We start from the raw sequence: 14,614 nt of genomic DNA on the forward strand, positions 1-14,614 counted from the left end.
TACTTAAGGTGAACAAACCAGAATGGTAAAAGGCTACCATCGACTATTATGATGGACTTACACTAGAAGTTACCTAGAGCTGTAGCACAGATTCCCCTCTGAAAGGAATAGATATTGTCACTGTTTATCATGTTAACATATATTTAATCTGCTGGGGGCCAGCCCCAGCAGGTAATTAGGGTAACCTGAAAGAGGAGGGGAGCTGGCATGGAATGAGGAAGAATGAGAGACGAGTGAGTTGATACTGCATCAAGCTCAAGCAGACATTTCTGTCATACTTAAGCAGAGCTTTATTTGTATAGTCTCACAAGGCTTAGATCATTAAAACAAAAATCACCAAGGTGTAGATTATTGAAACAAAAATCACCAATGTGTAGATTATTGAAACAAAAATCACCAAGGCTTTGGTCACTAATACAAAAATCACCACGGCTTTGATTATTAATATAAAAATCACCAAGTAAGAGCAGCACAGGTAGGGAACACTCACATTCCTGGGGCACTTTTCTCCCTAGAGATCACATCACAGTTTCTATGTTTTTTGTTATTCCTGTACCTGCATGCTAGGCAAATGTCCTATTGATTAAGATTAAGATTCTACCTGTATGTTTATGCCATTCTATTGCCCCTATGCATCAGAAGCCAATAGTTCATAGAAAGTTCAAGCTTGTTATGTTTCTAGGGGCCTTAAACAAATTGAGGAGCCCATTTTTCATAGAATTTGTTCCATTGTTTGATCAAGGAGTTTTGTTTTGTTCCTTACTGAGAAGGCAGAAAGGTGGTGCTGACCTGGCCAGCCTCTCCATGAAGTTAAGCTCTCTAGCGGGAATCCGTCTTCTGTGTGTGCTCACTACGTGACCTAGGTTCTCGTGTGCTGTTCCTGTATAAGGAAGTGGGAGCATAGTGGTGGGTGGTAGATTAAAAGGCCCATTGTATCTAGGCAGATACAATAACTTTCCATTAATTACTTATGCTATGTAAGGTGACCCCTCCACTGTGGGAACCACCAACCTTTCTCTATATTTTAGGGGGAATACTAAAGGAAGTGGTGTAGATAAAGGGGATAACAATTCATCCTATTGGAGCCCCCTGAAAAATGCTACATTACTGATATTGCTTGTTCCATTATGATCAATCTTACAGAGTGCAGTACGGGTTTTGTCATTACTTTAGTTATTGGTAGGCTCTGAGCCTGGCCATAGGTAAATATTATTAAGACCACACAGAGCTTAATAACAAGCCCTATACATGGCAAAAAGCAAGATGATTTCAGTTTGGCCTGGAGAGTCCAGCTGTGCTGAACTTCCTGCAAAGATGGTATCGTGTCAAGCAGCTCACATGACGGTGCCTGCACCATTAATCCTAGATAAGACATGAAGAAAAGTGTGTCAAGAAAGGACCTCTATGTTCTCTTGAGCCGGGATAACATGTATACAGAGGCTAAGAGCAAGGATGAGGCCTAGAAAGTTAGTTGAGATATAGCAATGGTTTTGGAGAATCTGAGAATGAGGTGAGAGACTGAGCTTTTACATATGAAGACCTACTAAAGTGAAGCAGGGATGCGTATGTGGAGGTAAGTAGCAGTTAAATTTTGTACTTATTCGGGGCTGGGTGGTGATGCAGCTGCCTAAGCACACACATTACAATGCACAAGGACCCAGGTTCAAGACCCCAGTCCCTACCTGTGGAGGGAAAGCTTCATAAGTGGTAAAGCAGGGCTGCAGGTGTCTCTGTCTTTTTACTTCTCCCTTTCATCTTAATTTCTGGCTGTCTCTGTCGAATAAGTAAATAATAATAACAAAATCCTTGTACTGTGGGGTGGGTGGTGATGCACCTGGTTGAGCACACATGCTACAGTACACAAGGACCTGGGTTTAAGCCCCTGGTCCCCACCTTCAGGGGAAAAGCTTTTCGAGCGGCGAAGCAGCATTGCAAGTGTCTGTCTCTCTCTCTCCCCATTCCCTCTGATTTCTGGCTGTCTCTATCCAATAAATAAAGATAATTTAAAAAAAAACTTGTACTTATAACATTTACTTTTTTTTTTTTATCAGTGCTATCACTAGGGTTTCCACAATTACTCCACTGCAGCCTACGACCACTTTTTCACTTTCCATTCTTAAAGGATGAGAGACAATGATAGGGAGTCAGGCTGTAGCGCAGCAGGTTAAGTGCAGGTGGTGCAAAGCGCAAGTACCAGCGTAAGGATCCCGGTTCTAGCCCTGGCTCCCCACCTGCAGGGGAGTCACTTCACAAGCCATGATGCAGGTCTGCAGGTGTCTATCTTTCTCTCCCACTCTGTCTTCCCCCTCCTCTCTCTATTTCTCTCTGTCCTATCCAACAACGATGACAACAATAATAACTACAACAACAATGAAAAACAACAAGGGCAACAAAAGGGAATAAATAAATAAAATAAATATTTTTTAAAAAGAGAGAGAGAATGAGAAAGAGAGATGCCTGCTGCACTAATCCATTGCTCACTCAACTCCCACCCCCTGCAGGTGTGAGCCAGGGACTTGGACCTGGTCCTTGAACATAGTAATGCATGAGCTCTGGTAGCTGCACAGTCACTGGGCACCACTTTGCCAAGATCTTTTAAAAAGTTACAGCGTAGGCCTGCTTGTGTTCTGGGGCTTAGAGGGAAAAAAAACATATTTTCTTTCCAGAAGGAAGAGAAGAATGTTTGGCACTTGCCATCCAGAAATAATTAGAGCAGCACTTATAGATACAAAAGAGGCAGCAACAGGGGTTGGAATGAGGAGAATGGAGGAGAAGTAGAGGGAAGTCATCAGATCAGTAATTTGTGGGGGGAAAATCACACATACTCGAAACAAATAGGAGGTTCTTAGAAGAATGCATTTTCTGTCAAATAACATTTAATTTTTAAAAGATGATTATATATATATATATATTTTTTTCCTTTTGAGGCCCTTTTTATTGGTGTAGTAGTTATTATTGTTGTTATTGATGTCATTATTGGATAGGACAGAGAGAAATGGAGAGGGGAGGGGAAAACAGAGAGGGGGCAAGAAAGACACCTGCAGACCTGCTTCACCACCTGTGAATCGACTCCCCCATAGTAGGGAAGCCGGGGGCTGGAACCTGGATCATCACGCCAGTCCTTGCGCTTTGTGTCACCACCCGACCCCCACAAATAACATTTAATTTTTTATTACAGTTTTTTGACAATTGCTTATTATATTCCTACAATACATAGTAATGTTGATGGTGGTGGTGGTGATATTGTCAAACAAATATCTCATACGTCAATTTATAAACGGATCTTTTCCTTTAATGTATAAATCATAAAAGCTCAATCTTGAATGAGATACACCTTACCCTTAAAACTGCAGCTATTTGCTTTAAGTTGCTATTAGGGGAGCGAGTTGGGGGTGGGGTAATGCACTAGGTCAGGTTCAAGGACATGCGTGCACGGATCCCAGTTCAAGCTCTCTGGTTTCCCACCTTCCAGGGGGTCGTTTCACAAGTGGTGAAGCAGGTCTGCAGGTGTCTGTCTTTCTCTCCCCCTGTCTTCCTCTTCTCTCTGAATTTCTCTCTGTCCTATTCAATAAAATGGGGGGGGGGGGGAGGGACGACCTCCAGGAGCAACGGCTTCATAGTGCCAGCACAGTTACTGTCAGGACAATTCATCAGATTCCAACATCCTTACATTATTTTTCTAGTCCAGATAACTCATTCTTTTTTTTTTTTAATTTTTTATTTAAGAAAGGATTAGTGAACAAAAACATAAGGTAGGAGGGGTACAACTCCACACAATTCCCACCACCCAACAACTCATTCTTAATTACCATCTCACAGAGTACATTGCCAGTACAGAGTAAACTTTAGAATTTCAAACTGAACTTAAAGAATCTCTAATTATGTGATGGCAATATATGCCCCATACCTTGGCTGCAATTTTTGTGTCTCCACTTCTGACAACTCTGTAAGACTGGTTCAGTTATTATGCCTACAGCTGCACATGCAGGTTATATCACTTGCCGAATGTTAGAGTCACTAAGTCAAGAACCTTGGATTTATGTTCAGGCAAAATGACTAAAATCATCACTCTTTACCACTATTCTGAGACTGCTTCAGAAAAAAAATCCAAAATGATTCATTTTGTCTAGATAACATTTTCCCAGAAGAAATAATACATAAAGCTTGAACTCGGCCAATAAAGATACACTTTTACATTATTTCAAAGTAGTGACCATCTCAATTTTTTGAAAAGAAGGTGTGATTTATACTTTATCTTTAACCACAGAATGATTTTTTTCCAAAACAAAGAATCTTTTTTTTTCTTTACCTGATCTCAATCTCTTCCAACAGTAGAGAAATAAAGTATTTTAAAATGAAAGTCCTGCTTACAAAAGATTACATCTTTTATTTATCAAATAGAAACCTTTTTCCAGTCACTATGTCTTATCTATAAGTGTGTGTGTGTGTGTGTGTGTGTGTGTGTGTGTGTGTGTATCCACATACCTGAAAAAACTTGATAAGTCATTTACTACATAAGATTCAAAAGTTGCCTAGAGATTAGCAAAGTGTCCAACATCACTGGAGACCAAATCTTCTGACTCCTGAGAGGGTTTTTCTACCACATCTTTTGAGCCATCAGTAATAAATCTTTGTTTTCTTAGATTTAGCAAATGGCTTAGGTGTAACTTTAACTGTGGCAGGTACATATAGTTATTCTGAGACTTAAGCCCATCCTCAGTGTGCATACTGCAGAAACATTAGGGATTTATGAGGAATATCTGCCATTGTAAAATGCCTTACATTTTATACTGAGTCAAGTAAAAGGCATTGTCTGCTCTTCAGGAAAATCCTACATTGACAGAGAAAATAAAATTAGTACAATAGCACTGGCCTGAAGTTGAATTGTTTTCAGAACTAGCTAAAAGACATTGTCAAATCATATATGTGAAATAGACAAAATGTTCACCATATCTATTGTACAAATATACTATGGTACTTAAAAGAGATAAAATGTCAGCAAACTAACACATTTAGAGCACTTTATATAGAGGTTTTTTTTTTTCCTGGACATATGCCACTTAGAGAAATAAGGTAAATGAAAAACAGAATATCCCACATCATTCTTTAAAAATACAGGGTATATTGACCATTAAACACAGAAATCTGATGTGTTATGAGTATTATATCCCCTCAACTTGAATTCAGTATATAACTATACCACTGATGTCCATATGTTTAAAGTTTTCCTTTCGAGTGAAAGCAAAGAGGTATGCACATATAATGTAGCTAATAATGGTTAATAATTGTTAATACATGTAAAACTAGGTTGCTGGGAAATAAACATAAATCTTAATAGAAGTAATCTTTGTAAAAGAATTTTAAAAATTAAGAGTAGTATTCTGTGTCATCAAACATGTATTATTTGCTAAATCATAAAGAATTGTATTTTCTTTTCTGCTTGTTTGTTTTGTTTTGTTTTTTGTTTTTGTTCCAGGCTCCAGGGTTATCACTGGGACTCTGTGCCAGCACTATGAATACACTGCTCCTGGAGGCTTATTATTATTATTATTATTATTATTATTATTATTATTATTATTGGATAGTACAGAGAGAAAATGAGAGGGGAAAGGGACAATAGACAGACATCTGTGGACCTGCTTCACCTCTTGTGAAGCAACCCTCTGTAGGTGGAGAGCCTGGGCAGCGAACCAGGATCCTTGAGTGGGTCCTTGCCCCCTTAATCTTATGTGAGCTTAACCTGATACACCACAGTTAACAATATTTACATGTAATAATTATATACTTTTTCCATACTTGGGAACTACTTTCTGCCTTGATCCAGCTTTCTAGTCCTATTCTCGACTCCGACACCATCTCCCCAGACAATACTTTTAGCCCACTTGCATGCTAGCTGTGGAACACAGGCAAAAATTAGTAAAGTCATAATCCCCTTAGAACATACCTAAAATAGACCTACTAGCTTTTTCCAAGACGGAGCCCCAAAATCTCATCTGCTATAGTCTTACCTTTAGATCCCTGATTATTAAACATTTGTACTGCTTTATATCTGAAAGCTTTTCAGCCACCAAGGTACAGATGTTACCATGACGCCAACCTGACTTACCTGGGCAGAGGAACTCACCATTGTGTCCTGGAGATGTAGGGTAGCCCTGCCTCATTAGGGAAAGACAGAAGCAGGCTGGGAGTAGGGACAGACCTGTCAATGCCTATGTCTAGCAGAGAAGCAATTACAGAAGCCAGGCCTTCCTTCTTCTGCACCCCATAAAGATCTTTGGTCAATACTCCCAGAGGGATAAAGAAGATGGAACCATCCACTGGAGGGATGGAATACAGAACTCTGATGGTGGAAATGGCATGGAATTGTACCCTTCTTATCCCACAAGCTTATCATTATTAAATCGCTAATAAAAAATATTTAAAAAAAAAACAGCCTCAATGGTACTAAAAATCAAATGTCAGTAACTTACATGAGGTTGATCCTTGAAATAAGACTATGATAGATAGATAGATAAGATCTCAGCCCTACATCATTTTCATTTAGAGATTTTGACTTAATCATGTGGGACATCACTAGGTATCATGAGAGAGGAGAACAGAACTATTCATTTGCTATAATAAGTTGCACAGCTTCACTCGTCACTTCCATCAAGGACATCATTATAAGCTCTCTCATGGGCCACTACAAATCTTGTCCTCTCTATAAGAAGTGGCAGTAGGAACTGCCCCATTCTCAGAAGGGAGACTGGGTCATCTTAGCCTGCCACTCAAAGAGGTCTGGTCCAGAAGTGAGTGCAGCCTAGAATGTTCCAGGCTGTGACTATGAACTGCAAGCTCAGGCAGACAGGGGTTCAGAGGTTACACAGGCCCTTGTGCTAAATATGAATATACATCTGGGCCCTGGGTCAGATGGATGGGGTAAACAGTTAACTTTATTCGTCAATTTTCTTCAAGACTGAATCCATGTTAGGTTATATCTACTCTCTGCCCTAATCCAACATTCTAGCTGTATTCTCAACTCTGAAACCATCTTCCCTGACAGTATTTTATTATCTACCTCCATGTTAGTTATCAAACTCAAGCAAAATCTACAAAATTCACGGGGCCCTATGAGCAACCTAAAATAGAGTTTTTCACTTCTTTCCACTCTAAGATCCCTATTCTCATCTGCCCTACCCCTACTTTTTGGTTCCTGTGTTATATCTTACTACCTTTCAGCAACCAAGTTGCAGATGTTATTATGATTCCATCCTGCCTTGCCTGGGCAGACGACCTTACCAATATGTTCTGAAGCCTCACCTTTCCAAAGTCTTTCCCAACTAGGAAAAGACAGAAACAGGCTGGGGGGTATGGATCAACCTGCCAGTGCCCATATCCAGTGGGGAAGCCATTATAGAAGCCCGAACTTCCACCTTTGCACCCCATAAAGAATTTTGTTCCATACTGCCATTGGGGGAGAAATGTTAGGGGAAGATGATCAGAGGACTCTAAACTCCAATTCCATCAGAACCCAGAAAGAAAAGAGGAAAAATAGGACACTTGGCAGTAGTAATGGGTTTTTGTGTGACTTGGAAGAAAAGAGAAGGCAAGACCATGAGGGAAAAATGGGCAAATAGATATTAATATATACAGTTATAGAAATAATAGTTAATCCATATCTGCAACCTTGGGAGAACTACTGTAGCTTCCGATGAAGGGAATAGGCATACAGAACTCTGGTGGTGGGAATGGTATGAAATTATACCTCTGTTATAATTTTGTAAATCAATATTAAATCACTAATAAAATTTAAAATAAAATCTAAAACCATGGCCCAAAAGGTATAGGGATATATGGCATGATTTAAGGGGAGAAAGTGACCTGAAATTGATAAATTGTGATAGACAAAAATATATCACTTAGTACTCCGCTAATATGAACTGCTTTTGCAAGAAACAGACAACATTTTTAGAGCAGAATTTGGAAAACAAAAGGACAATTATCAGACTCACAACTCCACCCTATTCCTGTTTACTTTGCTCCTTGAGAAGTCAGATGAACTAAGATCTGTTGTAAGATTTATTTTAGGAGGGAACACACAACAAAACTTTCCTGATCCAAGAGCTATTACCTAGAAGACCTGATGAATTCATGACCTTAAGTCCCCACGCTTTTAGTCATGGAACCTACCTTCTGGTTTTTATTTTACTTTTTTTAGATCCCCCTTCTATCTATATGTCTTCTGTGAAGCAAAGGAAGGAGATAGAGCTGAACAGATCTATCAGCTTCCATTACACTACAGCATCAAAGTTCTTTCCTTTCTTGCAAAAGCTGGTTTGACACTCTAGCACTGGGCACCAAGCCCATGTTAGGTTTCCATAGTATTGTGAATGTAGGAGTGACGATAAAACCTAAGGTAATAAATAAAAAATAGATATTTCTGTAGTGATATTAAATATTCAGAACTAATTTGTTACAAGGTTTTATTTTGGCTGTCATCATTGTTTGACTATATTCTTGTTATTCTACTGTATAGAGCTGATCAGAAGATTGAGCAAGGGTGCAATAGTGGCATTTGTCATGTTTTGTAAAATACAATATAATTTCATGTTTTGCTTTTGATAGATTAAATGTGTTATTCATGTTAGAGTAAATATTTCAGAACATCATTATGTACTGAGAAATGTCAAGATTTTCCCCTAAAAATGCAACTCTGCCAACTACACTTACAAAAAGATTATATCCCTTTCCTGCTCTAATGTCATACATCTGCAGAGCAGTAAAGTGCAAGATTAGTTATTTTATTACCAATAATAAAGTTATAATAGTCACCATTTATTGAACACTTAGCATAAACCAGATTTGTATATAGGGCCTGTATAAACTCATTTAATACTAATGATGACTAGAGTGCAAGTATAACTACTTTGTTATTATAATTTATATTCAATAAACTACATATTTAAATCCTAGAGTTTAATAATTTTGAGATATGTATATACCCATGAAGCCAATACCAGATCAAGATAATGAATATACCCATCAACCCCCAGATGAGCTTCCTGTTGCTCATTTGCAATCCATCCCTCTCTTCCCATTTCTACTTTATCTTCTTCCCTCCCATCAGGCAACCACTCATCTGCTTCTGTCAAAGTACACTATGATCTGGAAGTAATGGAATTGTCATGCCCTGCTGGTATGAATATAAAATAGTACATACGCTTTGGAAAACCATTTGGCAGCTTCCTCAGCAATTAAACATACTTCTACCATATGATTTAGGGGTTATCCTAGGAATATACCAAAGATAAATAAAAGCATATGCCTCAAGAAAAACAAACACAGAAATACACAGAGAACTTTTATATGATATATGCTTATGGTTTCTACTTCAAGGGTATCCTTTGGATTACTGACTTTACAATAAACTCCAGAAATGTAAAGAACAAAAGAAGAGAGGTTAGTTAAAATATATATTTTTATTCATTTATTATTGGATAGAGACAGAGAGAAAGTGATAGGAGTGATGGAGATAGAAAGAGTTAGAGAGATAGCTGTAGACATGCTTCACCTCTCATGCAGCTTTCCTCCACAGGTGGGGACAAGGGGCTTGAACCTGGATCTCTGTGCACTGTAAGGGATGCACTTAACCAGGTGCACCATGACCCAGCCCCTTTTTTTTGCATTTTGGTCCCCACAAAAATTGAAATAATAGTACCTGCTAGAAGTGCTTGTAATCACTGACCTATGGCCTGGAGAGCTTCCTTTAAGCATGCCCCCCCACCTTTAAGTCAGTGTTAATTGAATTGATCCTTTGGAGTCTACTGGGATTTCAAGATGCTCTTCAGCAATAACCATACAAATCTGGAAAAAGTTAAGAGATTTTTCTTTACTTATAAGCCTTGAAAATTACACAGCACAACTTAAGCCATACAGAAATTAAGGTGTAGAGGAGAGGAGTACATGAGCCTGGAGTTCTACTTTTAGTGGGGAGTCTAGGGTTCCAGGGCTCACTCTTTGAGGACAAATTTAAATCATAAAGGCAAAAATTTTAAATCAAGAGAGATAAAGAGTTATTGAAAACATAATCTGTAAAGCAAAAAAAACTCTTGGTGCTAAGGATGCAGCCTTACTGACCTCTGTCTATCTGCGTGACTAGCAAGAGTTAGTGCTCTTTAAAGTGGAGGCTTGAATATCAAATCTTAAGGTACTTGTATTAAAAGAAGGAAAATAAACTGTGTGCAGTCCTATCATAGAGACCAATTAAGCCTGTATTACAATGCTAGAGACTAGGGATGATGGTGGCTTAATCAGCATGGTGTGACGGTAAAGTGTTAAGCAGCAGGTAGGTGCATATGCATATTAAGGACAGAATTTTAATATTTCCTGACATGTCGGGTCATATACCAGGGGTACAGGGAAAGAGGTGTTGGGGCTGTGCAGTGGCACACCTGATAGCACTTATTGCCATTAACAAAGATCCAGGTTCACGCTCTAGCTCCCCATGTGCAGAATGGAAGATTCACCAAAGATAAAGCAGTGCTGCTACAGGTGTTTCTCTTTCTCCCTCTGTATATCCTCCCCTTCTCTATTTTTCTGTCACTATCTACAAAAGAAAAAAAAAGCTAAATGGCTGCTTGAAGCAGTGAATTCACTGTACAGGTACCCAGGCCCAGCGATAACCACAGACAATTTAAAAAAGGAAAAAGAAAAAAAAGAGGAAAGAAGGGAGGAAGGAAGAAAGGAGTGTTAAGCATGTCACCTATGCATTCACTTTAAGCAACTGGAAAAATAGAAAGCTATTAACTGAATTAGATAATGCACCAGGCTGAATATACTCAGAGAACGTGAGATCTGCAGTTGGTTTGGATTATGTTAATTTGAGGCTTCTGTGACTTCTGCACAAAGGAGATCTAGAAGGCTTCTGGGCATGTAAGTCCAGATCTGAAATAAAAGGTCAGGGCTGGGCACAAAAATTTGAAAAATCATTAATGATGGTATGTATATAAAATGTGAATGTAAAAATAGAAGAAGGTATAATCTAAACACTAAATCCTAGGACTTTCGATAAAAAATATATTCAAGAAAACAAACATGCAGATTGAAAAGGATCATATGGACATAATCTACTATCCTCGAAACCATTTTTTTAAAAGGGAAGAGGGCATAAAATACCCTCTTAAATACTGCTGGTAAGTGTGTTAAAATAATTATAAAGGACTGGATGCTAGATATTTGATTTAATAGCACAACCAACAGTGTCTGCCATAAGAACAATAAGATTGGTGTGAAGGATATTAAATTACTGGGCATTCATTAAAGAGTGGAAATAGGACTTAAACAGGGAACATAGATGAATCTTTCAAGATTTCCTGAGCAGGAATTTAGAGCAACTGAATGGCAGCTGGAGAACAATGCAGGGCAACAATATTTTTCTTTGGGTGTAAATAGATAGAATAATGGTTATACAAAGAGATTCTCAGGCCTGAGGCTCCAAGGTCCCAGGTTCATTTTCCCGCACCACCATAAACCAGAGCTGAACAGTGCTCTGGTTAAAAAAAAAAAAATTTTTGGTGGTGGTCAATCTAAGGAGTACAGACTAAAGAATTTGGTGGTCTTTGACTTGTTATAATTTTACATTTAACCTACTTGACCTTGTGATTTTTTCCCAGGTATTTATTTTGAGATGACTATAGATTCATAGAAATTTGCAAAGATAACACAGAGGTAAGGATATTTCTTTTTATCCAGCTTTAGCCAATGATTACATCTTATGGAACTATGTACATCAGAACCAGGAAATTGATATTGATGCAATATGTATATGTTTCTAAATAATTTCATCGCTCATGTAAATTCACACACCACCACAATCAAAATACAGAACTATTCCAATATCCTCAAGATCTCATTTGTTACATCTTCAAAATCATCTCTTTCCTCCTTCCTGCTAACATCACTAACCATTGGCAACAACTAGTCTTCTTGTAGAGTCCATAACTTTGTCTTTATTCAGTATCATATCCTTGAAAGTTATCCAAGTTGCTGAATGTATCGATAATTTGTTTCTTTTTGTTTTTGAGTAGAAGTTTTCTGATATGGGTGTACTTGCTGTTTTGTTGTCTTCTCTCTCTCTCTCTCTCTCTCTCTCTTTTGCTTTGTTTTGTTTTTGTCCCAACCATTTTCCATTAATAAAACATCTCAGGATGTTTTATGTTACAGTAGATAGGGAAAAATGCAAGCAAGCAGATATGATGGTGAGAACCTGTGGAAACTCCTTTGAACTGGGCTCAAGTGGTGGCACAACCAGTTAAGCACATGTATTATCAGTGCAAGGACCCTGGTCTGAGCTCCAGCTCCCCATCTGCAGGGGATCTGCTTGAAGAGTAACAAAAACAGGTCTACAGGTGTTTATCTTTCTCTCCCTCTGTCTTCCTGTCCTCTCTCAATTTCACTCCATCTTAGCTGATAAAAATGAGAAAGAAAAGGACGGAAGGAAGAAGGGAAAGAAAGAAAGAAAGAAAGAAAGAAAGAAAGAAAGAAAGAAAGAAAGAAAGAAAGAGAGAGGGGGGGGAGAAAGAAAGAAAAGAAAAGAAAGAAAGAAAGGGAGAGAGAGAGAAAGAAAGGAAGACAAACTCCTTTGAGCTGCTTCTATTTTATAAATAAATAAGCAAGGGCATCAGTTCATAGTAAAAATGGTGGAAGAGTTGCTACAGGTCTGGGGAGAAAGCAAAATGTATTCCACAAGTATCCAGATAAGCAGAGTGAACAGACCAGGGATACATAGAATGTTATGCCGCAGCACGAAGAACCCACAAAGATAATAGTCGTGAATTTAAAGCCAAAGCAACCAACAAAACTGGTATATTTTTCCATCCTTATGCTGCTGCTCGAATGCAGGAAGAATAATGATTTGAAGCAGGCAGAGGGGAACTCAGAAAAAATGAGAAAAAACCCCAAAAACCAAGAGTTGGGAAAGCAGTGTTGTTTTTGTTTTCAGAAATTCGACTTCATATTGTAAAAAATGGATGTTTTATAAATGCAAGCAGGTTAAAAGATAGTGACAGGATGCCTTGAATTATAAAGAGAAACCCAATGTCGTCTGTCTTCACTGTTAGCAGTACCTTTAAAGTCCCATCCAAGTGCTACATGTGTAAGCACAGTGGTCTGTTAAGGTGCTGACGCTTAGCACTAAAGCTGCTCCTTTGCCAAGGAAGACTTGAAATACCTCTAGTCAGTCAACTCAGTCACTAGTCCTTCATTGTTTTTTCAATCATTTCGATATATGTAAGCCTTTAACTCGCTCTTATAAAGTGTAAGTGCCTTATCCCACTCAGCGCTTCTGATAAACTGTTTTTTTTTTTCCCCGTTTGTCAGCTCTGAATGTCAAGTCAGAAGATAAATTTGTCCAAGGATTCTTTAGAGGGATTTATATTCTCTTGACTGATCCACTTGAGTGGGGTATTAAAACACAGGAGCTTTGCATTGCCTCCGACCCAATGAATTTGATGCAAAAGGTCCCAGTGACATCCCTGAACAGCTTATGTTTCTTCTGCCAGAGACAACAGCACATGAAACGACTCTATTGTGTGGTGTGTCTGAGGCAGCTAGCATGTCTATGATTTCACAAAGAAATCTGTCACTTGACTGAATGCAAATGCATTTCTAGAAGCTCTGGGAAAAGAACACAAAAACAGAGCCTTGGCCCAGTGACAATTCCTCCTTTTAGACTGTAAAGTCCTTCCAGACTGCATCAGTATCAGTCGCTGAAAACACAGTGTTGAGCACCTTTTCATTATTACTTCTGCTCTGTCACAGGTTCGTAGCTAGAGATCTTCCTAATATGTGTAAAATAGATTTCCTGATTTCAATTTGGTTTTGGGTCACAAAGCTAGCCACTTAGAAAACAGAAAACTGTTTTAGTGTATGGAAACAAAAAAGTAGCCACTCCAAAATCTGTCTTTGGCAAAAGGTTGATTTCATAATAGGAAGCATGGAAGCAGAATGAATATTACATTTGAGATAAAAGTTGTGCCTAGGGACAGTCCGGCATATGGTAAAGGTGTAACTGCTTTATGCCTTGCTTACATTCTGCCCCTGCTTAAGTCATCCTCCCAAATGGCCTTCCATTTCTTCTTCCCAAAGTCCTCTGCATATGAAAAGATATTTAATATCATGTCCAAAATAACTCAGAATTTCTAGGTCTCTTCAGCATATACAGGGCATATGAGTAACATGAGTAAATTGTCTTTTACCTTATCAGCCTACTTTATAGTTGTTTGATTTTATGTCCAGAATATGAAAAAAAAAATGAAAAGAACAGAATAGTCTCAACTCCACATGAGTCTCACATCCATATCCTCTCTTTTGTTTTTAAATGTCTCCAACCCAACACCCCTGCCTCTTGCCACAAAATAAACAAGAAGCCACAGTAATTATCCAGGTCATAGCACTTCATTACTTAAGCAAAAAGAAAAACAAATATTTTAAATTCTGTCACTAGCAGAGGTCAGAAGGATGACAGAATCAAATCTGCAGCCTTTCATTAGAGGTTTTTACTCAACTCTGCCTAATTACTTTAATTTTCAGATTTCCTCCAAGTCAATATATAATTGAAAACCATTTTAAATGCTCT

Source organism: Erinaceus europaeus, chromosome 14 (genome assembly GCF_950295315.1).
Source record: "Erinaceus europaeus chromosome 14, mEriEur2.1, whole genome shotgun sequence".
In the NCBI taxonomy this organism is placed as follows: Eukaryota; Metazoa; Chordata; class Mammalia; order Eulipotyphla; family Erinaceidae; genus Erinaceus; species Erinaceus europaeus.